Below are 27,197 nucleotides of genomic sequence, written 5' to 3' on the forward strand. Positions count from 1 at the left end.
TGCCTTTCATTGTTTTGACAAATCAAAGTCTCTTAGCTTTACTAGAGACTGATCTTGACATCCTGTGCTGCTGTGTTCCTGTTTACTGTTTTCCAAAGAGAAGAGAAAGCCTACGAGCATGAGTCGCAATCATTTCTGCTCCAATCGCTGCTGCTGTCTTATCTGCATAAGAGCAGGACTGACTCCGACACTGCCTGCTGCCCAAAGCTGAATCAGCCATCAGTCCAAGCACATAGGCCCATGTTTGTGTGCGTATGTGAGCGTATATTCCCACGGCTAATGCAATTTCACAATATCAATAGGTGAACAAATTGGATGCTGAAAACGAGATGGGAGACCGTAATTAAACTACTTCCAAATGGAAAAAAAAGAAGAAAAAAATAATAATATAGTAAATCAGGTGCACCAAACAGGCTGGGTGGTTTTAAAACTCTGATTTAGGCTGAAACAGCATCCATATGTTCAACCTCGTTGCCACTTCTCACGCGCCCTACGTGAAACGAGACCAAGTCAGCCCTGCTTCTTCGTCAGTCACTTTCTTGCGTTGCTTGCTGGTGTGCGAGGACCTGCAAAATTTAAATAATGGCAGGGATACAGTTTCATTCAGGGCAGGATCACAAGCGATGCATGCAAAACCTTCTCCGCAGACAACCTCTCGCATCCAGAAAGCTGTCACCGCAGCGGAAAAGGTGCGTATGGAGTAAAGTGACACAGAGAAATGTCTTCTGTTCGGTCTGACTCTTCAAATCATTATTCAGACCGAAGCGCCCCTCCGTGAGCCGGGCTCGTATCCGCGCACTAATGCTCACTGCAAATAAATCAGTGGGTTTGATGGATTTCCTTTATGCTCCGTCAGGACATTTTCTTCAACTATCAGCTAAATGCACGACTCAAACCATCTTAACGTTTAAATTAATATGGAGTTAAAGTTTGCACCTGTACTTCTTTCAGATGTTAATTCCAGCCCCTGCACCGGTTTACATCAGTGAGGTGGGAGGTAATACGAGGAAATGTTGACCCAAGAGTCCATCTTGGTAAAAGGATTCTGGGTTCTGTTTATGTGAAATAATGTTGCGGTCTGCTGGCTAAACATCTGTTGACTGAGTTGCAGCATTGCAGAAGGTCATGTGCCAATCGTATGACATATGAGCTCAACAGCAGCGTGTCGCATATTTAATTTGTTCTGAAAGTGATTGAAAAATATGTTTTTTGTTTTTTTTTTAAAAACTGTTAATCATCCAGAAATAATTTCAGTAAAATATGTTCAACAAAACAGTAAGTCATATTCCAATTTGCATGCATAATTGGCATAATGCTGAGCAAGAACAGATTCCTAGACACATTTAGCAACAGCAAGATGGGAAAATCAGTTCCTCAGGGAAATCTTTTTTTTTTATTATTATGATGATCTCTTTAGTATTTTTTGAAAGTAACTCATGTTGGCACGTTGCCCATTTTTCCAGCCCCATGTTTCTACAACGCAGCACCCACAAGGTGCACTTGGCAAAAGTCAACGTGCGTCCCAGTTCACATGGAGTCCATGGATGTCGCACCCCATCAGCAGCATGACCTGCACATAAAACACCGCAGCGCTGCAAGTTAAGCCAAGGACTGACGATTGGCACGTGTTACTTGCTTAAATTGAGTGTGAGCGCGTCTACATCTGTTCTCCCATAGAGTTTTGTGCATAACAGGAAACGAGCGCTAACTGCAAACATCAATTCCAGACAAACATATTGACTAATGATGTCTGAGCGCTGAGCCGGAGTTACAAATGATGTTTTCCTGGAAGGAAAAGAACAAAAAAGGAGAACAAAGTGCTGCTTAAATTTAAATTACGTGTTGAACGGTATCTGAATGACTGAAAATAAAATGACTTGGAGCCTGCAGGTTTTCACAGGGCCCCTCTGTAATGCATATGGACAGTTATTTACCTGTTATTACTTTCTAATAGGGCAACATATCCTGGGTTGCGCTGTCAAACGGCGAGGAAGCAAAAAATTAGATCGTCTGACTAAATTAGCAGAAACAAGGTAGTGCAGATTGCAGCGGTGTTGAATTGTTTAAATATGCATCCAGTGGTGTGAAAGCTGGCCTTCCGACACGTTAATTATTAATACAAAGGGACCCAGTGTTTGTAGGAAAAAATGAAGCAGTTTAAATTAATGTAGTGCGCGCCTTCAGAGTGCCATATGGCCTTCATATCAACTTTCAGCAGTTCGGTATGCAAACTGACGGACAAAGGGATAAACCCAAGCTGTCTGTGCTAAAATGAGAAAAGCTCATCAGGAACAATCCCTCCAGCTATCGCTTTCACAAAGTTTATTTTTCTTCTAAATATCTCGGCAAAGGTTACAAACCCCGGCTCGTCTCTCGCTTTGACAACATGAGGCATACAGCGGAGGCCAGTTGTTGTTTGTCTAGTGGAAAAAAAAAAAAAAAGCACAACATCTAACATTTTTTCTTCAAAAGTTCTTCTGCAAAACAACAAACGGTCAACACAAATAATATGAGGAAAATGACTGATATTCTGCAAGCTGAGGCCTGGAGTCTCTGGGGCAAAAATGGAAGATTGCTCCGTCCAGGTCGGGGTGGGGGTCAGTCTCATGGACCCTGGCAACTTGTCCATGAGTGGTAACAGAACAAAGCAGGAGATCTACAATAAAATCAGGACTTTATTTGTTGTGGTACAGAGAGGGGATCGTCTGGTCTGACAGCTTAAAGAGGCAGTTTTATGCATTTTTGAGCCACATAGTGGCATTTTATAGCATTCAGTTGTTATAAACACTCTGGACATAAAAAAAAAAAAGGAGAACTTAAAAGAAATTTGACTCCGCATCACAGCCATGTCTATAATTGTCCTTGGTCTCTTTAAGAAGCTCTTATGCTTTCCAAAGCTCCCCTTTCGGCATGTCGTCACATAAATCTTTCTTCGAGCTGCTGGACTGAGAAGTAGTTTGTTTTCGGAACGAGCGTCACAAATAGGTCCATATAAAAAATAAAAATAATGACTCAAATCTCGGATAAACAGAAGACAATGGCTAGCTAGTTAGATTAATAATATTCTGGAGCTGTTGATGCTGGAAGAACACATCAGTCTTTCCTGAAATAAGGTGGTACAGAGACAAAAAAAACAAACATATTCAGCTGAATTTCACAACATATTTTGTTTTTATGTTCTTCTCTTTTAGGAATCCTAAGAATTTTTCCCTCTGCCGCAGCGTAATTAAGAAGTTCTATACTTTTGCCATCTCAGCAGCAGTTGTCATGCAAATAACATTCTCTGCTGGGATATTGATTGGTTGGACAGATGCAAACAGCAGGTTCCAATGGCGACACCATGTCTGCATGTAGAGGAAAGTAATATGAACTGATGAGCTTGGTCTGGTTCGAAACACAGCCCATTTAATGTGTTTCTCTCCCTGATATTAATGGTGAAACAGCATGCAGCAGATCATCAATCTAAAGTTTCTTTAACTCAATATTACTGGGTCCTTGATTGTTGCATAGATGCCAGAACAAGTTTGAATGAAGCATTTTCTTATTAAAAAAATGCTTAGGATGCGTCTCATCCTGAAGAAACTTTTATTATTTATAAAAAGGATTTTTAAAATTATACCAGATGGCAAAAAAAAAAAAAAAAAAAAATATATATATATATATATATATATATATATATATATATATATATATATATATATATATATATATATATAGTTCCAGATATTAAAATGTTTTACAGACTAAAGTAAAGAGTTCTGTACTGCTCCAAAAATCAAAAAATGAGACCGGAAAGTCAAAAGGCTTATAATTCAGTCTAACCATTTCATTCAGAGATCCCACACAATGCCCACCAAACATTGTTATTTTGGAAATAAAAGGAAAGATACCAATTTTCTGTATTTTGTAAGAAAAAAAAAAACAAACAGAAAAAAAACAAAAAAAAAACTAGATCCACTAAAAGAACATCCGCGATCCCCTGGCAAAGGAAGGCGGATTATGATGTAGAAGCAATAGCTCGGGGAAATCCAAACCTTTGGACAGTGCGAAGGAAAATGATTTACAACTAGGATTACGGCGGAATAAAAGGATTGTAATTGTATGGACAGAAGAGGGGGTGATTGTCACAGTAACTGCAGTTTATCTTCATTGTCCTCTTCAGTAAAGTGAATATGGAGCATTTCTGCATAGAATATGAACTAAGAAGTTTTTTTTTTATTTTTTTTATTCCCCTTCAGACAATCTTCTCCTCTGAGCAATATGCTGGAAATAGCTCCTAAGTCTACAATTGAGAGCCCTTCGGGACACATCCAGAGAAACTGTGAATCCGTTATCATACACAGCTTATCTCCAAATACTTTATCTGAGAAGCTTGCTTCTTCAGGAAAAGAAATAAAAAAAACTCCCTTTGAATTTTTTTTTTTTGTTTTGTTTTGTTTTTTTTCCACACATACTGCAGACCCTCGCGGTGGGGTGGGGGGGAGGAGAGAGAGAGAGAGAGACTTTGAATCATGAATAAAATACACATTTTATGTGAGCTGGACATGGCAACCGCAATATGCTCTCTAAAGTCTGCGCCAGTTCAAAGTTTAGACAAAGACATAAATAAAAGTTTTCTCTCCGCCCCTTCCAGGCCGTTTTATGTCCAGTCGGACGTGCGTCTATTTAGCTAAAAGCACAAGAAAAGGCCGGGGCCATTTTTCAAAAATTGATGACGGCCTCGCATAAATTATGCAAACTTTTGTCCTTGTGCCAAGCAGTGCATCTACTGAATAATAATTAAGAATATGAGCATGCAGAATACGAACCACATGCCGATGTGCCCCGTCTCCTATGCCCGGAGCAAAGCACCGGAGAAGATTGTGGGGAACAAATGGAAACAAATTTGACAACAATTGACTGAACTCGTGGGTCCTCTCTCTCCGATGACATTTTGTTCCTCTCAAACGAGCATCTGGAGTTTGGTAACTGATGACTGCTCGGCGGTTTTCTTTAAACGGATCTGACATTTAGCTTTCACCCTGTTTTATAAGTGAACAGCTTTGTGATGCATCTCATGGCTTGGATAGACTTATCAATGGGCTCTTGATAGCTCTTAAGACAACAAAGTTAAATTGAATCAGAACTAGAGCAGTGCAAAAAAAAGAAGAAATCCGTTAGGCCATATGATCCAGGTTTAACAATTATTGAATACTTTGAAAAAAAAGGGAATTGAAACAAACTTAATTATTTTTAAAACAGATACAGAACGCTGGTGTCAAAACCTCTTCAGTAACGTTTACAAGGACATGATGTTGCTAAATCACACCGCCGGTGTGAACAAAGCGGCAGAAGGATAGCTGTAGGTGATTGGATATGTAAATGCAATTACTTTATTTGCTAATCTGCATGGTGTCCCCCTTTGGCAAGACAGAGGTGTCTAATTCCAGGTGAATCGGATCCCTTTTTGTTCCAGAGGGCGGTGAGCTGTGGCTTCATTAGATACGCAGTTTCTTTTACCTTGTTTTATGCACTCTAGAGTCTAATTGGAGAGAGATCTTAGGATTTAAATTGCTACAGCCTACTTAAGCTATAAGTGACATTAAGCTGAGTCAACAAGAATCCCATTTCCGGGACACTGTATTGATGCTGCAGTAGGTAACTTTCATGAAAAAAAAACCCCCAAAAAACTGTTGCACTATTTCTTAAAAATGTCACGTTGTCCTTAAAGTATAGTATGAAACACATAATCTGTGGGGGAAAAAACTGAGCTCCTCTGCCTTCACCCAGTAGAAATACTACCATCTGCACAAATATGCTGCTCTTGGTCAAAACTTAAAAAAAAAAAAAAGAGCAGGAAGAGGGTTTCAGCAATTTTGAGCTTATGTTAGGGTTAGAATGTGAGCAGCACCCACACAAGAATGATTGACAGTGCTGAGACCTTCCTCCTGATTGGTTACTTCTGACAAAATAACGTATTTCTTTAACATTTTATTTATAGGGGAATAATGAAATGAATCCCTAAATAGCTGGGCCCCAAACAGAGGTAAAAGATCACTCCGGCTTTGTTCAAAGAAATTACATTTTAGAAAAAATGTATAGAAAACTGCTACGTCTAAATACCACAGTACAATGTGCTAAAAATGTCACCACGCCCTTCTCTCATTGTTCCTAAAACAAAGCACCTTCAGTCAATAGCTTTCTTGCAAATGCAAATGTCGGCAAGAAAAGAAATAAACATATTTCCCCAAAATGTAGAATAATTTCTTTAGAGTTACAAAATGCATCTCTCGGAGGACTAATGTGCTTTTCTCAGGACAAAGTCCCTCCTCGGCCATCTATTTGAAAACCAAATACGTTTCCACCAATAAATGAATAGATTACTCTGCACTTTCAGTGAATAGCATTTTTTGACTTTCCTTTGTGCAATTCAACAGGCAATCTGTTTTATTGTGCCAAACGAGAGGACAATAGATGATTGATTTATGAAAATTCCCTCCGACCAGATGACATTTGTCATATCAATAGCACATCTGATGAAAACAATAACCCGTTTCTCATGACAGGCGGAGCCCAATGCTAATAAAACGCCACAAAGTAATGGCGCGCACACAGGTAGTTTCACTATGTGAAAGGAGAGCTTTCACGGCATGCATTTAGACGTTAGGGGTCTGTAATTCAAAACCCAAACGCCTCGTCCTTATCCGCCGAACAAGATGTGATCACAAAGTAAAGAGAGACTGACGTGCTTAAATATTCGCACATAGAGAGTCCTGCGCACATCTGCTCGTCAGTGAGCCTGTTGGAAACTGTCACATGCCTGGCAGGTTCTGTAACTTGGGCAGATGGCGCATCGCAATTAGGCCCGCCAAATCTTTCAATCAATTTTCTGTAGGCCACATGAAGAATGAGGACGTAGCTTGGCTGATTCTTTCACGCCAATGTGTCCACTTCCTCCCAACATTCTGAAAAAAAAATAGGTTTGCTCTTCCTGAAAAGAGCCGACATAAAAGAGTTTCTTTTTTTATTGTTTCCCTCGTTTTTAACGAGCTACGGTACGACACCCTGTTTTTTGTTTGTTTTTTTTTCATGTGATTTCATTCGTTACTTTATTTTTGTGCTGTTGAGAATCTCACCACACCCTGTTTTTCTTCTTCTTCTTCTTCTTCTTCTTCTTCTTCCCCTCACTGTTGGCTCTTTTAACCGCTGGTCTGAATGCAACACAGTACACAACTGGAGACAATAGCCAAGCACAAGTGTTTCATTCGCACCCAATTACTGTGAAAGGGATTTTTCATGCCAGAAATTCGCAGAGGAGCACAATAAGGGTGTCAGGGAGGAACAAGATATCCCTGGCGTTTTACATTCTGTCCCACGTTCCCCACACAAAGCGAGATGAAAGGCGATCTGGTGTATCCAACACCGGTGAGGGCCATTAGCCAGAGCCGTTTAAATAAGGATGACTCTAACTGAGGTGCTAACAGGGACTGGAAACATCTGCTGCTCGAGCTGGGCCCTCGTTGGCCCTGACGAGTCTGCCTTTGATCAGCGGCCCCTCGCAACCACCTTCCTACAACAGCTTTGATAGAACAGCTTCTTGAGCACTAGCCGTGAATGTGACTGAAATAAGGACGAAACGCAAGAGTCAAAATAGTCTCAAGATTCAGATGCTCAGTTACGCCGTAGAAAGTATATTTTTTTGTACATGACTCTTTGTGTTACAACAAGCTTGAATGTAATTTTACTTAGTTTTTTTTTTGTGATTCACCACTGTAAACGTGCATATTTGTGAGGGATACTCAGTCCGTATTTTTTCTCCTTTTTTTCCCACAATCTAAAATGCCTGCATTTCTAGTCAGCCTCTTTTAACCTGATATCACCCACGAAAATCAAGTTTACCCTACTGTGTCAAGAAGTCCCAGAACATGTGTAATTTCATCTCAACCTGAATTCACAAGCACAGATTAACACATCCCCATGATAACCCTAAATAAAGTCCACTGCCACTAATTGCCCTTAAAAGTCACTCAATTAGTGAACATCTAGTCATCTCAGTATAAATTCAGTTTTCTGTAAAGGCAAAATCTTGATGACCAAGGAATGCACAAACAGATCAACAACAAACTTAAGCTCCACCTCTTCCTGTTTCTTTTATTATTTTTTTTTACACCAAAGCATCATGGGACATGTAGTCTTCTAATGTGAATATGATGCACAAACTCATATGTATTCTGTTATTGGAAAATAAGCATGTAACGTTAACAGCCCTGAATAAGATCATTCATATAATGTTTAAATCTAAATAACTAAACCAAATATATACACAAATAAATCTAACTTACAATTTTTTGATAAAGATGTGTAAATATGTATAAGGTGATGCGTAATATTGGGCAGGATTTAATAAGCTTTGTCTTCTTGCTCTTTTTTGAACTGGATATGAAAGTTTTGTTTTTCTATGTTTTGTTATTGTCGTGACAATTATTTTTGTCGTTTTCTTCGGTACTTTTTGTGTTTTTTCGCTGACATTTTAGTTGCAGAAGTAAATCTAGGATTTCATTTTATTTCAGAGTTGGAACACAAGACGTTAAAATTGCACATTTTCCTGAACCGAAGGTGGAAGTATCCATGTTTTGCCGATTGCTTTTATCAGCATGTTCATATGTTAGAATACTCCATTCAAAGCCCAGACTGAAATCCAACTAAAAACCTGTGCCAAAGCTTGAAAATTTCTGTTTACATACACTTTCCATCCAGTCTCAGATTTGGATATTTTAACTAAAAAAAAAAAAGCAACATTTTCTCAATGTGGAAAACTTTATAGAGTAAGCAAGTCACTTCAAACGCTTAGATCTAACCATAAGAGTAAAGCATCATAAAAGAACCAGGAGAGTTAAACCAGAAGTTGTTGAAGAACTTTCTTGCACGTAAATGGGGGTTCTGCGGGTGGGTGACATATCGCCATTTCCAGCAGGAGAAAGCCAAACACCTCACTCAAGCGTGGGCCAGATGCCACCTTTGGACTGCCAATCCCGCTGTTGTATTTCCCCCACCTGTGACGGGAAGATGATTCACTAGGTCTGCCAGACTGCGTCTCGGGACGGTGTGCGCTGGTGCGTGCTCGCTGCCAGCAAAGACAGAAGGAGGGGGAAGGGAGGGGGGGGTAGACCACCTTACCTTCGCAAAAGCACTGTGACCTGCAAAAAGCAGTCGGTAAAATAACGCGGCCTTCCAGCAGATGTATCGTACTCTGCCTGCTCTGTGTGTAACAATTTACCAATTCGAATCAAGGCATCGGGCCAAATGATTACGATACGGCAGACGGGAGTAGATCTGGGTCTTGTACACAGGGAGAATGAAATAAAAATCACAGTCGAGCCCGCATGAGCACCCCAAGCTGCACCAGGAAAGCAATCTAAAAATTACAGGTTAAATTACATTTTCTACTTTAAATACGCCATGTATATATATATATATATATATATATATATATATATATATATATATATATATATATATATATATATGATCTTTTTTTTTTTTTAAAGATGTGTATTTTTAACCATAAAACCCACGCTCCACCTGTGCTGTATTCCTCTCTGAATGCACAAACAGAGCTGAGACAGCTTTGTTTCGCCGACACAAACAGAGTACTAGCTATAACAAAGGCGAGGCAGGTATGACTAGAAATTTACAGCCGGGCGCACTCAAAAGATCCCGAAAAACATCAATAACTCAGAGTATTTCTGCAGAAAATAACTTCTTCTCCTAACTCTTCTATCACTCCCAGTCTCACTTTTCTTATTCATCTTGCCTATATTTCACAGGGGAATTGTGCAACAAGGTGATAAAAAAACAAAAAAAAAAAACTTTTTTATTGCATATAACAAACAGAATGGTACATTGCACTTAGGTTTCCAAGAGGCAAGTGCATGGACACGTCAATGCATTTAAGCAAAGGATAAAGAAACATCCGATTCTGAAAGAATGAGGAGAAGTATGGATTTGTGTTTCACACGAGATTCATCTTGAATTTCTAATCACAACAGCCAGTGAGACAGGACTTGAAACGGCTCAAGACACACCGATTGTGCTCTTTCATGAGGACTTGAAATAGAAAGAAAAAAAAAAAAAAAACTTAGACTACCATTTCAAAGGCCACCAGAGTTCAAAAGTCCCAATGCAATGCAACAGGCTACTCACCGTTTCCAGGTGTTCATTATTCTAACTGTGAATAACGCCCTGAGGGTCATGCCATGTTGTAATTCCTAATTAACTGTTCAGGACAGAGATCGTGGCCACAGGTGACCTTGACAACGAGAAAGAACCCTACGGATGCCTGGGAGGTGGAGGGGCACTGCTCTTGCTCGTGTTTTTAACTGCACTTTTTCTGCTCCTAGACAGACTAAAATAAATTAGTGCACAACTCTGAAGAGAAAAGAAAGCATTCAAAACAGTTTTTTTATGAATAAAGTCTAAATCCTGTGGGCAAACATTCATATTCAGCACCCTTTGCAGTGATCTCTCCAAATAACATAAAGTTCAACCATCTAGTCTCACAGGCTACCAAATTGTGCCATTCTCTTCCTATTTTACCAGACGGTAAAAATAAAAATTCCAAAAGAAAAGTAGGGCATAACTACAAATTTACTGAGACAGTGTTCCACCTAATTTGACAGGATAAGCAAAGAGAAGCAGCCGAGAAGTCTGTTCTGGAGATCCACAACTCGGGTAGGAGAATTTGTTAAGGGGACAACTATTAGTTTTGAACTCCACAAATCTGGTACAAGCAAGTACAGTCCTGTTTGCAGTTCGACAGAGGTGTGTATTGTACACGACAACAAGCTTCACTGAGTAATGAACCAAACTGTGAAACATGGTAGTGGAAACATTTTACTTTGGGGGGGTTATTTTCTACAGAAGTGACAGGGAAGCTAATCGGAGTTTATTGGCAGATGGTTGGAGCCGGATACAGCGCGGTCATGAAAGAAAACTTGCTAAAAGTCACAAAATACTTCAGACAGGGCAGGAGGTCAAGCTGAGGGTCTAGCCAAAGCCCAGGCCAAAATCCACTTGACAAATGTAGGACGTCTTGTAAACTGATGTCCATAGGTGAGCTCCATCAAACCTGACCGACCGTAAGCTAATTCGCAAATAAAAACTGCCAAACATGTCAGCCTCTAGATGTGTCCTGCTGGTAGACTCAAATTCAAAGTTGGTTGAGTTGTTTGAGCAGGATGAAGGAAAACATCCAGACTGCAGTTAAAAATGTATCCGTAGGATTCTGTTTGCTTTTCAGATGCCATTTGTCAACAATGAGCAAAGAAGGGGGGGAAATAATTCCTGACTTTATTGCTAATCTCAACTAAAGCCACATACCTGTCTGTGGAGTGTTTTTACAACCGTCTCTGTGATTAGTCTTGTGTACACTTGCAGCTCACATACGTACCGGGGCATAACAAGCCCTCGTCGAACACAAAAGAGGCGATGGTGACTAAATGTCTGTGTTTGCTCACGAGAGATCAGCCTGCCGACCACATTGCAACACGGGCCCACCTGCAGCCTGGGAAATGGCTTTCTGATGGGTGGGAATTAGAGGATACCCAGGAAAGAACAAGACAGACGTGAGTAACCCGGCCCAACGTGCGACTTATCAGCGAGCTTGTGTTTCACAAAGGGAGCAGATAAGCTAATACGGTCCGGCACGACGACGGAATGGAGAAAGGAAGAGGAATTAGACTGGTGGGGCGCAAGAGGCGGGGCGGGGGGTGCGAGGAAAACATACCCAGGTCAGGATCTACAGCAGAGCGGTCAGTTACAACAGAGCTCGGATGCTTTGAATCGCCACAGAACAGTTAACCATTGACTAAAGCGACTCAAAACACGGGCTCCATGTCTTTCATGGTTATTCTATTCCAGAGACAAGGAGCACGAAGCAGAAAGCCATTATTAAGGCCTCTACCTGCCCTGGGCAGTGAATGCAACACTAATCAATGAGAAAGACCAGTATTGTGGTCTGGCTAACAGGGAAGGTGGTGTTACCTCAGTGTGCTCATGTGTGAATGAGATTATCCTTTTAGCATGGCGATCTTGAGAGTAAAAGAAAAAGCAATATGTTATAATCATTTACCCGCGTCGGTGAGAGAAGGACAAAAATAATTCAGTGACCAATGAATTTCACATTATGTTACCGGTTCTTGGACTAATGATTAACCTTTGTAATGTTGACCATATGTCAGACCTAACTTCTTGGTTAACGGTTTGTAACTTTTTAGAGACGCATTGTTTTTATGTCTGCAGTGTTTATTTAAAAGTCAAGCAACGTGGAATCTCTAGTGCAGTGTGTCTTATTGTATAGAACTAATAGAAGTTGTTACAGTAACTTTGGACTTTGTGAAAGAGTGGCAAAATATAAATCAGTGTAAAATGTCGAGGTGCAATTCTCAAAAGTCTTTGTTTTCTGCAATAATGACGTTTCAACATCATTTTCACCAATTCTTGCATAAAATATTTGAAATGTATCCGTCTCGATAGCTCATTTCCAATCAGAAATCTACTTCTTGGGAAAGTTTGAAGGCTGCTGGAGAAGTGAAGGATTCTGCAGATGCTCAACCCCAACTAGAAAATTGCTGTTGTCTGGCAGTCTTCTGTAAAAGTAGAAAACCAAGCTGACCGGATATAACGGAGTTTTTGTGGTTCACTGAGATGAGGGAAATATAATAAAATAAAATAAAAAAAACATTTTTTGAGCTACAGTACAAGGGCAGTTTCAGCTTGGTTCTTCAGCTGTAAAGTGTGCAACCTCAAAACAATATTAAAATTTTAAAATATGTGAAACTCCATCCAGTAGTTAAACAACAACGTTAGCCTGTTGAGTCAGATGGTAATCCCATTTAAAACGGTCTAAAACTTGATATCTACCAGGTTTATAGGGAGTATATTATTGCCATTATGCGTTATTATACATATTTAATATGGGAAGAAACTACAATTTACAACCAGAAAAACAAAAAATTTACTGCCCTCGAAATAGGTGACTGTCCACCCGGTGGATACATACTTGGACTGCGGTAAAATTATATTTTTCAAGCAGTTCTTTCATATTGTTTCTGTGTCCCATCAGCATTTATGGATAGTGGAGAAAGAAAAAAAAAAAAAACAGAGTAAGCACTTCACAATAAACCATAAGTGATCAAATTGAACTTCAGTTGTCAAGTGTCTCAATTTCATCCTCGTGTATATTACACAATTATTCACAGCGGCAGGAAACAAATCCCATCGACTTGATTCCCATTTAATTATTGTACTTGAAAATTGTCCTGCGCTTCTTTTCTCCTAACCACAGGCAAACTTGGAAAAAGAGAAGAAACCTGAATCATCGAAAACTTCACCTGTTTGCCTGTCAACTTTTACTCATAAGAATGAAACTTCTGACCTGGACTTAAGAGCAAGAAAATTGGACCACCCGATGGCGTTTCGGCGAGACGAGAAAAATAATGCCCTAAAAGCAGTTGGACAATGGAGCTCTGTTCGTTTTGAGGACTCGCATTGACCGTTAAGGGAAGAAATGTTGACAAAGCAGCGGGAGACAGTGAAGCGGCGGACGAAAAGGCCAACGGAGAGTTTCCATGAGCAAACAAAACACTCCATATTTCTTTAAAAGACAAAGTGTTAAGTTAGGCTACTCTGCACACTGTCAATAGAAGCGTTTATCATCAGGCCGGCCACAGTCTATATATTGATTAAACCATCCATCACTTAAACTCTACAAGACATTATTTCTAATTAAAAACTAAGTCATAAATTTTGGCCTTTATTGCCAGGCTGGGGCTGTAAATAAAATCCATGGAGGGCAGAAACAGATTGCAGGCCCCGTCCGCGGGTTAGAGCCACCGTAAAAAAAAAAAAAAAAAAGAAAGACAGACGAGTGCGATGGCACCTTCGGGATCCTGGAACGTAGCCTGTGGGGCTGACGGGAGGGAGGTGCTCGGCTCTGTCCCGGCTAAACAGATGCAAATCAATAATTTCTTCACCGGTGTTTTTATAGGACAGTCGCCTTCAGAGGCGCCAAGGAGCCGGCTGTATGCATGCGAAGAACAAGTATGTAAATTACATTTTCATAAACCGCAGGGGAATATTTAAAGAGACGGGCACTCGCTGTACTTGAAAATGATGTATAATCATAGGGAGTCGTGAAAGTGTACGAACCGAGCCGCTGTTTCGTCAGTTTTCCTCTGCTAAATTATCAGCCGAATTTCCTCATTCGCTCGGACGAGCGGGTCGTTAGCACAGCAACGCTTTGCAGCTAAAGATCTGATGTCAGACAGGTAAATGGCCAAAAATAAATAAATAAATAGAAAACTCCACATATTTGAGTCAAAGCAGAGGACACTCTTCAAGTTTGACAACTTCTGATTGCCTCAGCATGAGTGCTGGTTGTCAGAAGGTGAACTCTCCTGTCAGCCAGCTGAGAGTGGCAGAGTGTTGGTTATTTTTTGACAGGCACACAAGGATGTCTGATTTCACAGGTACCGGTTGAAGGAAGGGTAAGAAAATGAAGAGCAGGCATGCCTGGTGATTCACACACTTCCATTCTCACTAAGGGAAGTGTGTACAATCAGTGTTCATTTGCATCTTTCCCCCCTTGTAGCCATCCTAACAGGAGTAGCGCAGACCCCACATGTGCTCCCAGGCTGCGATTCGATGACAATTCATGTTTCATAAGGAAGTGAATCAGTATCCCAGTCTCAAGTCTTCTGCAGCCTCTACAATTATTTTATGCGGGGGTATTAGAGTAATTGGGGCTTGAAACAAATACTTTTCATATTATTATAAAATACATTAAAGTGTATAGTCAAAACATGACAAAAAGTGGGAAAGTTCAAGGAGTGTGGATGATTTCGCACGGCTCCCTATAGTTGGTATCCATTTTTTTCTTCCTCAGCCCCACATGAACTGTCTGACTCCGGCTTGATGATTGAGTAGGAAAAACTGGGGATTCATACTTGGCTAACTTATAGCGAGGCACAATTCTCGCCAAAAGACCAATAGGTAGCCCTGGTGTTAGCGAAAGACAAAATGAGAGAATCACCCTCTGGGGAAGAAGCAAGAACTAATGATTGAGCTAAAAAGAACAAGATGGAGCGATCCTCTATTAAAAGCCCGGGCATAATCTCTTCTCTCTCTCTCACTGCTCCATCTTTCCTAAATATCCAAGGAGATCTCGGCTCCCGCGTAAAGCCGGTTGCCTGCGCACATCAAACGGAGCTGATTAGACCTCAGCACCTTAACCGGGGCTCAGGCTTTTGGGTCGGGTGCAACGAAAGTTTATGGGGAACTTGAACGACAAATTTCCAAGTGGGGAACAGAGATGGCAAGTTAGATGAAATCTTCTTTGATTTGATATTTGAGCTGCTGTTTTCAGATGGTTAGTTTCCACTTATGCTGCGTCCCAGAAGTCCAAATTAAAACATCGCTATTCCTTTGGATTTTTGTTCATCTCAGACAGTTTCCAAATAGCCCATAAAAATCCAATCAGTGCCTGAATGACTTTTCTAAAATATATATATATATATATGTATTCTCCTGATCTCAGAAAGGTAGGACAGATGGTAATAGATAAAAAAAAAAAAAAGGATAATTGCAGATAAGTTGACAGAAAATGGAGGGGGGAAAAAAACATATTCAGCTGCACTGTGAGTTTACTGTCAAATATGTTATTTCATTAAGACACCAAAACTGTCAGGTGCACAGCCAGGCACATGCCAAAGAAAGCTTGCACTAACCTCTTCCCATACAGAAATAGCTCCATCTAAATTTACCATTCTCTGTCAAACCTCGGGGTTCTTACCTCTACCAATCAAAACAAATGTAACACTCACCTGCACAGACCCGATCAGGAGGTGGGGGGTGCCACAAGAAGGAAGTAACAATGTGGATTTCTGTGTAAAGGTGATAGATTGGCAAGGAGGAAAAGAAAGACTGAGTTGTTATAAGAAATGTGTTATTTTCTTAAATCACCTTGGACCCCAGTCGCTTCTGTACCGACAGCAGACAGAACATTAATCTTTCCAGGGTACTTTATAAGGCATTTAATTGTTTAAACCCTGGTAAAGTTTAACGACTAACATTTTGGTCATAATCATTTTTTATATATCATTTTAATCTGTGAATTTAAAATATTACTTAGATTTTACCTTCTTGAATTTGAAATTTTGTAGAACTGATCTTGGGGCCTATAATGCACACTTAATTTGAACAAGATAAGATTTTTGTCTAGGACTAAGCAGAACCAAATCTAGATGAACACAAGTGAAAAAAATATATAAAATGCATAAACAAATGCAAAGAATACTTGCGTCAGAAACGTACGGCTCTCCAGACTGAAGACAAAGGTTTGTAGGACATTAAAATAGAAACTCCCGACAAGAGTATTTTGTACTCAGCCCTACTCCCTGCTTTAAAAATGTTGTGTGTCCTTGCAAACACTTAAACTTTCTTAAAATGTTCTGGGGTTGGGGCCTTCGTCATTCTGTTAGTTTAGTTCAGCATGTGTCAATTATTAAACCGACACTTGAAGAAACTAGAGTGAAACAAAACCTCAAACCTACTCCTCAGTCACCCACCAAACCGTTTTTGCAGTGCTCCACGGGGACTAACCATTACGCTTTTGATTACAAGATGTACCTGGTAACCAGGTAACATTGACAGAAATGGCAAGATCTGAGGATTCACAGTACAACAGCAAAAAGATGCCATGCTGCATCTTTTTGCCATTTTTTTAAGTGACCGCAACAGACCTGGCCATCTGCTCATTGGCACCATTGGTACTGGACTCAAGTCAATGTGCATGCCTTAACAGACTGCTGCTATGCAGATCCTATCCAACAAACTGTTATGACTCCATTTTAGTTGAAAAGAGCATAACAACTGCAGCTGTTAGAGCTCTATGATAATTCATCAAATACTTATCCATCTATTGTCTTCAGGACAAGATCGGGGTTAAAGGGCCAAGAAGGAATCCCTCTTCCAATCAACTCTCTCAAACTCATCCGGGGGGATACCAAGGCTTTCTGAGGCTAAAAGGAATATAGTCCCACCAGTGGGCTCAAGGTCTGCCTCAGGGTGTCTTGGGGCAGACCTCAAGGATCTCAATTTACCTCTGAAGCTAAATCGAGACTCCCTTCAGAGGAAGTGCTTTTCAATCCACTTGTACTCGGGATGTTTTGCTTTTTTTCAGTCATAATCCATATCCACAGGTGTGACTGGAACATGGATGCAACATGTTCAATCTGTGAATCTAACTTATGACCTAGATTTTACCTTCTCGAAAACTGGTTCCGGAAGAAAGACCGGAACCAGTTGTGTTCCGGTCAGTGAGGTTAGTCTGTGTCCACTGTATCCTAGGAACATCCTATAAGAGGTGGAGTTGTCTTCACGATTGCCTCTTCCAGTTTTTCCTACTGCTCCTATCAACCTTAAAGACAAAGCTATAGACTCACTACTTCACAGACCCCACCCAAGTTAATGTGATAATCAATGCTTTCCACTTCACTGAGCAATGTTCATAATGATATGGCTGAGGGGTTACTTCCTCCAAACTCTTAATTTTCTAATTAACTGAAGCTAAATTATTGATCTGCGGCGCTAGAATGCAGCTAAACCCTTTGAGCTCCCATCTCCTAATAAATTCAGTGAAATGCAAAGCTGAAAATTGTACGATTGCGTACACACACATACGCAGAAAAACAAAAGTCACACTTTTGTCTTCGATGCAGTGCACAGTGTTCAATGTGCAAGATTCCTACAAAAAATACAAAACCTTAAAAGACTCATTTGCAGAATTTGCAGTCCATTTTGTTCAGTTTAAAACATAAAACCAAAGTTCTCCATGAACGAACATATGTACATGTTGGGTCTGGGTAAAAGAAGAACGGCACAAGAAGTTAAGGCAGGAAGAAAGGAGAAAGAGAGGAAGGACACAAAGAAGAAAGAAATGAATAATGAAAGGGTGCTAAAAATAAATGAAGGATTAAATGAAGGAAAGAGAGGAAAGACATAAAGAGAGGACGATAAGAACACAGGATGGAGACAACAAAGAGAGAAAGGACAAAGGGTAAAGGGAAGGTCACAAGGTAAAAAGAAAGGACAAGGAGAGAAATTAAGAACAAGGAAAAAAAACAAGAAAGGAAGGAAAGCAAAAAAAAGGCAGGACACAAGATAGGTGGAAAGAAGGACTAAAAAAGAAAGAACATGAGGAAAGGAAGGAAGTGAGGAGGGGAAACAGACTGCAGAAGGAAGAACACAAGGAAGAAATTAAAGGAGGTAGGACACCGGAAAGATGGGACACAAGGAAGGCGTGATAAAAGGAAGAACAAAGCATTTAGATAGATGTCAGTTCAATGATTGAGGCCTTCAAATGTTTTCCATCTAAAACCACACTTGGAAAAGTGTCAAATCAAACTCCAGAGCTTTCCAGGATTTTATTTTATTTTTTCAGACCAAGTAGGAACAACACAGTGTGCACAAATCGCGATGCTAACCGAGCATGTCCAAAACACAGATATTAATATTGCATCTCTGCTAAAAAGGTTAAACGGAGAGACAAAAGCAACAATCTTAATAATTAAGGTTACAGATGCTGGGGTTTCTGGCCCCACCGATGGTTGAGAATTTCTCAATGGGCTGCTGGGAACATCCAGCCTCTGCTTTCTCAAAATAAAAAGGAAAATAAAATCTGCTTGCGGATAAAATCAATATCAATCCGACAATTTGGCAAATGTTGCACACAATGGCTCGGATGAAATTACATGTGGCCGCAAGACTGTTCTCGCATCATTCCTAACCGGTTATTGGAGAAAATGACAACGCCAACGTTTGGGCAAATACATTTTTAGCAGGTCGCCGTTGTCAAGACAGCAGCACTCTTTGCAGAGGCTCCACATTATGCCATTAGTAGCCAGACAAACAGCTTAAAGCAATGTGTGCCATTTAAAGTAATTTGGTCATTTAGAGGGTTTCTGCGCTTTGCCTGGTACCTCTGAGACCAGGGCTGCTTCCCGGGCAGAGTGGAGTTGCCCCAGTAACCGGATACGCCGGCAATGATGTGCAAAGTCAACTACTTCTGGACCAAATTCAAATGCTGACATGGGCTGAAAGCAGCTCACCCTCCTTTCCCATTCAAATGACCTGTTTTGCATTATTTTGAGAATCCCCGGAGCTGAATCACACTATGAAAACAAACACGGGGCTTTAAGATAACAGAACCAAAACTTAGCCAGGCTGCTGTCACAGGTCATTATGGTCAAGCTAACCTGAATGGATGCTGCTATGGGAAACCATACTGGCTATGCAAAGCATTGTTCGCCGAGGTTCATGCTATCAAAATGAGGTTGTAGGTTTGTAGTTTGAGCTGATCTACAACGCTTTGCAAGCCCATTACATGTGTCTGCTCCCAACTCTGATAACCTTAAGTAGTAACAAAAGTATCTTCTTAAATTGTTTCCAAAATCCCCCAGTTTCTTCTGGGACAACATGTCACGGCGTAAGAAAACAAAACTTTTACGTTTTATGCCTAAAAACTTCCAAAACAGGTCAAATAAATATAGTTATGCGTGATATAGACGTGAAATACTGTTTGTAAACTGCTCTGGGGTGAGATGATGCTAAACTTCGTTAGTCATTGGAACCTTTATTACCATTTCCTTGTTGTGCAGTGCATGTGCTGTGATTAAAAAAAAAAAAAAAGGCACTCAAACGTGGAGTGTGCAACTAATTTCCCTACAGCAAATATAAAGCACGTTCCATGCTATGAAAATGCAACGCTCGGGAGACTCTACTGCAAAACACTTCAAGGTGGGACTGAAGATCCTTTTTGTTATATCCGCATGTTTTCTGAAAGCACCGGTACAGAAAGGGGACTAAAGCTAGCCGGCCTCTAATGACTTTGCAATTGCGGGAAGTCACACTTGCAAACTTGAACAGAGGCAAAACAAGGCTTGTGAGGTTGAGGAAGAGATGTGGTGACGAGATACGGTATGTGAAGCCAGCCAACCGTGGAATTTAAAACTGGAAAAAATGCTGTTTGTGGAGGTAAACTACCCTGACAGGTTAATCGCCCTGAGAACCCCAGTCCTATGGTGAAACACGGTGGTGGCAGCATCATGTTGTGAGGATGCTTTTCTTCAGCAGGGGCAGTGAAGCTGGTCAGAGAAAATGGGAGGATGGAAGAAAGCCCGTTGGAGGCTGCTACAGCAGAGCAATGACCTTCAACACACAACCAGAGCTACAGTGAAACGTATGGTATCGTTATAAAATGTCCAATAAAAAAAATCAAAACCGAAATCCATCGGAATTGGTGGAAAACTGCCGTTTACAGGATGCTCTCCACCTAGACTGACTGAGCTTAAGCTGTTGTGCAAAGGAGATGTGAAAACATGTGCAGCTGCAATTTCAGAGACAGTTCCACAAAGTCACAAGGAGAGCGTAACAATTTTCAGATTTTTTCTCTTTGAACATTTGTAAAACTTTGCATTGCTCTAGCATAAAACTCTCCAAAACACAGAGGTTTTGTGCGTCAGCTGAGAAATTAGAAAATGCGAAGAAGTTCAAGGCAGGGCACCACACGAACAATCTGTTATCTTGAATAATATCACATCTGCTTGTGCTTGTAAAGTCAGAATTTATCAGTCAAAAAAAAAAAAAAAAATGACGTCCTTGAAGCTGATTTGGCTAAACCAAAGGAGGATCAAAGCAAAGCAAAAAAGACGACGCATGAAATAAAGGTCTTGAATCGTCGGAGTGCATCGCGGTATTCATCTTTCTTGGGTTTTAATTAATTTGACATCTTTCGGCGGTAATCCAGAATCTGATTTCTGAGCGGTGCCGACGCAGAGACGAGCAGCATGACAGCTGAAGGAAAGCAGCGGGCTGCTGGGCCGGCCGCTGAAATGTGTTCCTACACACAATCGAGGCCATTATGCGTAAAAAAAAAAAAGCAAAGGCTCGCAGCACAAATAAGCTAGTCTCAATATTATTCAAGCGGCAGCCGCGTTCTATTTTCACCTTTGCAACTAATGTGTCCATTACTCCTACGTCAGCAACATTTACCGTCCTGTCTTTGGCTGCAGATGTGTTGTTGCATAAACTAATTGTAAAAATGGATTTGTTTTTTCTCCAGCAAAGTGTGTGTGGCTGCTGGGATTGAGCTCAAATATCGGACCCAATTATTCACCTGTGGGGTGGGGGAATAAAAAAAATACACACATCGACGCAACTCTGCTGCGGCTCGCTGCTTATAGAAGGCGAGGTGATGTGACAAATTTTGATTCATATCCTCATCTCATTGAATACCAAGCGAGGAAATAACATGGAAATAAAACAGGATGCAAAATGTGCGTGTGCGGGTAGATGTGAGGGACATGAGGAAGTGGGGTAAGCAGGGGGGCATTAGCTGGCAAACCCAACCCACCAGTAGACTCTGGAGGACAAACAATCTCCCTAATTGAATTCAATCCCACCTCACTGCAGGAGGCACCCAGGCAAGTGGATCCATTCATTCTGGAGAGCTAGGAAGCGTGTGTGTGTGTGTTTGTGTCTTGGCGACGATGGATTGAGGAGTGGAAGGGCTTCGGCTGTCAAGGAAGATGAGCTACAGGAAGGAGCGGAGAGCAAACACCGGGACAGGGTTAGGACAGTTTGGACAGTCAGTGGGGACGCAGGAATGGGGAGCAGTGGGGGGGAGCTCAGATTTGACGTGTGAAGAAACACAAACCAGCTGCGCTTTTGCTTGATTACACCAAAAATCTAATTTGCATCAGGGAATGAAATCCAAACATGCTCTTTACATACAAAGAGAGAGGGGGTGGGGGGGGGGGGGAAATCATCCTTGTTGCTGTCGCAGAAATTAAAGGCTTACCAGAGGTGTCCCGCAGATTAGCATACGGAGGATGAGCGCCCATCATAAATCATTTCAGTAAACACCCTATTGCACACAAGGAACAAGCCCAATCGGTTCACATGAATGCTCTTCATCACCGTCGCCGTGTTTGGGGAGTCGACGGCGACGGGGCACATCTTGCGTTCGATTTCGTATTCATGAACCGCAATCAAACATTTTCAGCTCCGTTTATGAAGTCTGAAAAACGGTACAATACCTCAGCGCGAGAATGCAGAGCGCCTCTTGAGTGCTGCTGATTACAAATCCCGCATATCACAATCCAGGTAATAAAGGCATGTTCTGTCCTGGAAAGAAACGGGAGAGAAAGAAAGAGTTTAGGAATCCAAGCCAGCTAACTTCACAGCAAAACGTCTTTAAAAACAGATGACGGGAAGCATAATTTACAGATGAATAAAAACTACTTAAGCGCTTGACCCTGGAATAGAGCACAATCGGAGCAAATACAGACTGGGATTTGTAGTTCCGACACTTTTCAGCATCCGGGTCACAAAATAAGAGAGATTGCTGCAAAGTCAATGACTCAATACAATGTGAAGAGCTTCCTTGCATAAAAAAAAAAAAAAAAAGTTGCTCCCAGCAACCGTCTGCTGTTTTGGCATTGAAACAACTGAATTGCAATTTTTTTTTATTATTAGTCCATTTTGAAAACTTTCTACAACTTTTTATGCTGGCTCAGGCACCCACCATGTACGCTAGAGGTAAAAAGAGCCCATATGCCTGGTACTGAAAAAAAATTTGGCAACATATTTCTTTAGAAGAACCCAAACGACAATAGGCTCTCGGCTGTCTTGCGCTCGCGTCCTGAAAGATGATACTTTACTGTGGTGATAATGTTGTGCTCAATTGAGCCATCACCAATAAATTCAGTTCTATGCAGTTGTGGAATTTCGGGCTATATGGATTTTTTTTTTTTTTATAGTGATATTGCAGTAACAATACATTTGCAAAATATTCTGCTGCATAACAGAATCATTAAAAAAAATCTCTTGATAGTGCGCTCAAATCAATGGTTTTTGGTCATCCTGTCATGACATACACATAGCAACCCCCGATTTAGTGCTCTCGTGTTCGGAGATTGTAAATATTAAACAGTCGGGTTTTTAAAAAAAAAACAAAAAACAAACAATTGAGTTTCCTGAATCCTGAAAGAATTTGGCAGAAACCACCAATTTCTACAGCGATGACAGTGATACTGTCTGAAAGCAGACCAGTTTCCTGACAAAATGAAATGAAAGTTCTGTGTGCGCAGCTAAAAATGTGGCCGTAAGGGAGAGTTAAACAAAAGTGGGGGGAAAATCACTCGACAGTGAGAAAATTCCACTTTGTTATTGGTTAATAAAGCTTTTCTTTGGCATCTGTACTGAAATTCTTCAACACTTCGACTGAGAAGGACTTGAACTTCTTACACGACATGTACATTCTTTAAAACATAGTTCGTAGTGCTTTGTTTGGCATTTTAACTAAGTGCAATTCAATGGCAAAATTCTACTTTAACCTCAGCTTAAAGTGATCTAGAGTCCAAAAATATAATAAATTCAGCTGGTCAGTTAAAAAAAAAACAACCAAAACTCCAGATTTTATTACTCTCAAAATCTCACGCCATGATCTTCCTAGGTTTTCATTATTCATGACTGGAAAAAAAAAAAAAAAAAAAAAAAAAAAAAAAAAATTATATATATATATATATATTTATATATATATATATATATATGTATACGTTTGCCAATGTCTGTTGCAAGTTATGTTCACTTGCATTGCCTAAAAGTGACAACCATTAATATATCGCTTTCTACAAATGAGGTCACATGTCACAGATGAATATTTCAACCGGTACATCTTTTGAATTTAAACTGAGCGACCAAAGGGGAATTTGAAGTACAAAGATGGGGGGAAGCAGGGAAAGTAAATGGAAATGGGATTAATAATTCAAAGTCTGCTACTTTGACTTTAAGCCACCTTTAAGATGCCTTTGCGAAAAAATAAAATAAAATAATTACCTTTCAGTATCATAATTATTACCTTGTTACAGCCACATCACAAACCTCTTTATTTAGGGCTTCCTCTAGGTCAACCATTATTAAACGACATCTTCATAAATTTTTCAGCCAGTTTTCTGGAGCTTCTCTCTGGCACTCAGGCCGACTGTCGTGCTATTCAGGTCACATCAGCTTTTAATGGCTGATTTATTAGAGCCCAACAGGGGTTTGGTGATGGGCTACAGGACAAAGAGCCTGTTTTAAACTGCATTAAGCCTCTGCAGTAAATATCCCATACAACATTAGCATTTTGATGACTGCTTCCCCCCTCCCCGTCCCCCATCGTCAACCTTTAGCGCCGTCTCGCTACTCCCTCCGCCACGTCTCTGCTCTTCTTCTCTGCTTCTTTTCTTTGGTATCGGTTCACCGTTTGAACATGCTTTCCTTCCCTTCATGTCCCCGCGCTGAACGTTTTTCACTCAACATTACACACATCTCCGCTGAGCTGAGACGAGTGCGTAAAGGCCACGCAGTTACATTTAATTACATCCAAATTAATGGAAGAGAAAGAAAGAAATTCTAACCACATTCGTGGATGAATGTCTGAATTTTTCCCCCCCATTTCTTCTTCGCCTCTGCAATTGTGGTGCCTTTGCATGGTTTCGAATCGGATCTCGGATGCAATCATAAAACTGATGAGCGCCAAAGCTTCTGTAATTGAGGTGTCCGAGGAAGATTATGGTTTTGATAAAAATTAAAGGGATGTATTGGTAGTTTGGTATATTATGCTAATTAACACAGGCTCTTGTTTTAAATTCCGGCCTAACAGAACATTCGACTAACTCCAAGCTGCATGCGAATCGGAATAAATACCAAAATCTAAATTTTATTCAGTAATTTCTTTTAAAAAGCAAACGTTTTACAAAGATGGGTTCCACGGATTTACTTACTGAAAATAAGAACAAATTATAACATTGCATACGACCAATAAAATGTGGATTTTTAATTGCAAGACTGCTTACTTGGCAATAAAATCATGGAAATCTGAGCGGTGGGGGGGGAAAAGTACTGGAAAAGACGCACAAGTGTCAGAAATACCTGTAGTCTTGACGAGCAAAGTTTAGGGAAAATCCACACAGTGTGGATTGCAGCTGGACTCATTTAAGCCACGCCTGAACCAGGTGGTCCGAGTGGACGTAACTATGCTAAGAAAATTAAAGGACTGAGGGTCAGTGGCCCCGAGTACTCTTTCCAAACAAAAACTAATTTTTCACTTGTAAAGTCACTGATGATTTGGCCAAACATGTAAAATTACTTGTCAGTATGTTGCATTTAATTGAGTCCAATATTCCTGTGGTCTGTGCTCTACTCCCCTTTTTCCTTCTACCCAATTTTACATTAACATCCATGGACAGCGCTTTGAAAAACCTTTTGTTGATCACTCTCTGTGGGAAAGGTGTTCATGACAGTCTGCTGGTTACCCGTTGCGTCAGCAGTCTTCTCCATGATTATGCAGATGACATTATTGTATTTTAAGAACAGTGTCTTTTATTGGTTTTATGAAACATTAAAATTTTCTGAGAAACAGGATTGAGGTTTCTCATTAGATGTTAGTGATAATCATGAAAATGAACACAAAAAATAAAAAGTTAGCGATACCAGCCTGTGTGTGTAATTAATCTACATTAGTAGCAATTTTCGAAACGAATTACTGAAATAAATTAACTTTTCAGTCAAATTGAGATTTATTTAAACGAGCCTGTGTTTGTGAAGTCTGTCATGAAACATTAAAAAAAATCAGAAGATAATTCAGCAGGATCAGCGGCATTCCACAATCTGCGCCATTTATTGGCAGGACTGAAATCGAACGAGTCGCTCCTCAAAAACAGGAAAATATTTCCAATCTATGTTTTTCCAAACCGAGTAAAGACGCTACCAAAGAATAGGAAAAAAAAATAATAATCTGAATCTTTGTGCCAATTTCTAAATATCATCTGGGCAAAATGGCAAACTAATCTTGGCTTCCAATTGGGCTGCCAGAGCCGTGCTTCATCAAATCTGCTCTTCATTATGTTTGATCAAATTTAAGACTCTGGCAGTGGATGCAGGTGCTATAGGTCAACTCGGCTCAAAATGCTGAAGATGGTTTGGTCAACAGAGCATCTGCCAATTATTTTCCAGGCCTGCGATTGTTTGGAAAGGAACCCACTCGCACCATATTGCAACAATTCAAACCACAAACTGTCGCACAAACAAAGAGACTCCCAGACAACGGCGAAGGAAAAATCATACGCCGCACTTTGTTGGCCTTCGTTGTCTGCTTTGGCGTTTTCCGGCAGATGTGGAGACGGAGCAAACGTTTAATGCCGCAAGTTTACCTCTTACTCAATGTTGGATTTCCTCGCTGAGCACAGTGCATCTCAAAACCAAAATGCACTGTTCTCGCGTAATCACTGGTGTTAACGCACTGGCGGTAGTCCGGAACTGAAGCTTCCAAAATATCAAAGGCTTTTGGATGAGAGAAATGCATAGCAGGAAGTCCCACTGCCCAAGGCATTCTTGAACAATTACTGCTAGAATGTTCTGTTTAAAGATATAAAGCAGCTCAGAAACACAAGGCATGGATGAACCAGAATGACATCATTTGGGCACACAGCCTTCCAACTAGGATTCACAGTTAAGGGGCATTCCAGTTTTTTTTGTTTTTTTTTGTCATTTTGTTTTTCTAAAGCTTGGTTATGTGTGGTTCTAGTAAGTAATAAGTGTAGCAAGTAAAACCACATTGTCCAGATTTCTTCTTCACATCAGAGTTTGTAATTTTTGGGTTACGGGGTGTGGGAAATGGGTATCTTCATAAGAATTAGGCACAAAATTCTCACACTTAAATCATCTTTAATAAAAAAATAAAAATAAAAATAAAATGCTACACTTCCAAAATATTACAACTGTGACAGAAAAAATCCAAATGAGAAACGACATGATGTCACATGAAGCAAAGAGTATTTCTACTGCTGTTAAAGTAACAGAACATACTGACTGTTACAGTGACAGCTTTTTTTTTTGTGATGAAAATAAATAATACGGGATACTGGATAGATGTTTTACACAACGTAGAGATCATGGGAACACTTACTAAATCCAAAGTGTTTCCAAACAAATTCAGCGACATCCACATCTGTTACATATATCCTTTTCAACAGGCGTAAATACGAACGTGCATAAAATAAAAGCACATTAGTAGATTGTGTTATGAAAAATCTGCAGCCAATATGAGAACTTAGTTC

At 40.3% G+C, this 27,197-nt stretch overlaps 1 protein-coding gene across 1 annotated transcript in view; it reads right to left on the reverse strand.

Annotated features, from left to right (window-relative positions):
* The window catches only part of LOC106923868 (adhesion G protein-coupled receptor L3), a 269,173-nt gene that overhangs the window by 208,500 nt on the left and 33,476 nt on the right, over positions 1-27,197 (reverse strand). Inside the window, exon 2 of the mRNA XM_088015248.1 lies at positions 22,134-22,221. The gene's annotated coding sequence lies outside the window, so the exon portion shown is untranslated. The remainder of the gene's footprint in view (positions 1-22,133; positions 22,222-27,197) is intronic.

The sequence above is a fragment of the Poecilia mexicana genome, unplaced genomic scaffold (assembly GCF_051168715.1).
Source record: "Poecilia mexicana isolate PSO_F unplaced genomic scaffold, ASM5116871v1 scaffold_18, whole genome shotgun sequence".
In the NCBI taxonomy this organism is placed as follows: Eukaryota; Metazoa; Chordata; class Actinopteri; order Cyprinodontiformes; family Poeciliidae; genus Poecilia; species Poecilia mexicana.